This window comes from Penaeus monodon, chromosome 22 (assembly GCF_015228065.2).
Source record: "Penaeus monodon isolate SGIC_2016 chromosome 22, NSTDA_Pmon_1, whole genome shotgun sequence".
NCBI lineage: Eukaryota > Metazoa > Arthropoda > Malacostraca > Decapoda > Penaeidae > Penaeus > Penaeus monodon.
The window spans coordinates 43,802,878-43,803,346 of record NC_051407.1 but is presented as its reverse complement, the minus strand read 5'-3'; the positions used below and the strand labels follow the sequence as shown (position 1 = coordinate 43,803,346).

The 469-nt window shown below is 32.0% G+C and overlaps 1 protein-coding gene across 3 annotated transcripts in view; it reads left to right on the top strand.

Annotated features, from left to right (window-relative positions):
- The window catches only part of LOC119587193 (WD repeat-containing and planar cell polarity effector protein fritz homolog), a 30,592-nt gene that overhangs the window by 27,049 nt on the left and 3,074 nt on the right, over positions 1-469 (top strand). The gene's annotated exons all lie outside the window — the stretch shown is intronic.

Here is a 469-nt window from a genome sequence, read left to right as displayed (position 1 = left end):
TTTGAAATAATATTAGAATGCTTGACAAGGCAAGATTGATTGAATAGAACTATATTTTACCATTATCAATAGTAGAGATGAATCCAGGGTAGCACAAAGGAGAAAAAAATAGAATAGCTTTCAAAGAGGCAGTGCTATACAAACACCGCAGGAAATATCCAGTCCAGTATTTAATTATTATATATCTAATCTTTAGACATGAATTCCAGTGCGCTAACAGATTTAACAGCAACGTACTCATCCAGTATCACTCTGATATTCTACTTTCCTCTTCAAATTAAGCACTGAATAATAAGATGAGTGTTATTAGAGAAAAGGAGATTAAACATTAAAAGTATCAACTTTGAGTAAATCCTTCTTATGATATACTGCACTCAACAATAAGTGACATCAGTCCCATTTTGTGATAATGAATATTTTATCCTCTACTAAAGATGTGTGAAATAGGTTGGATGTGATGGTAACTGAG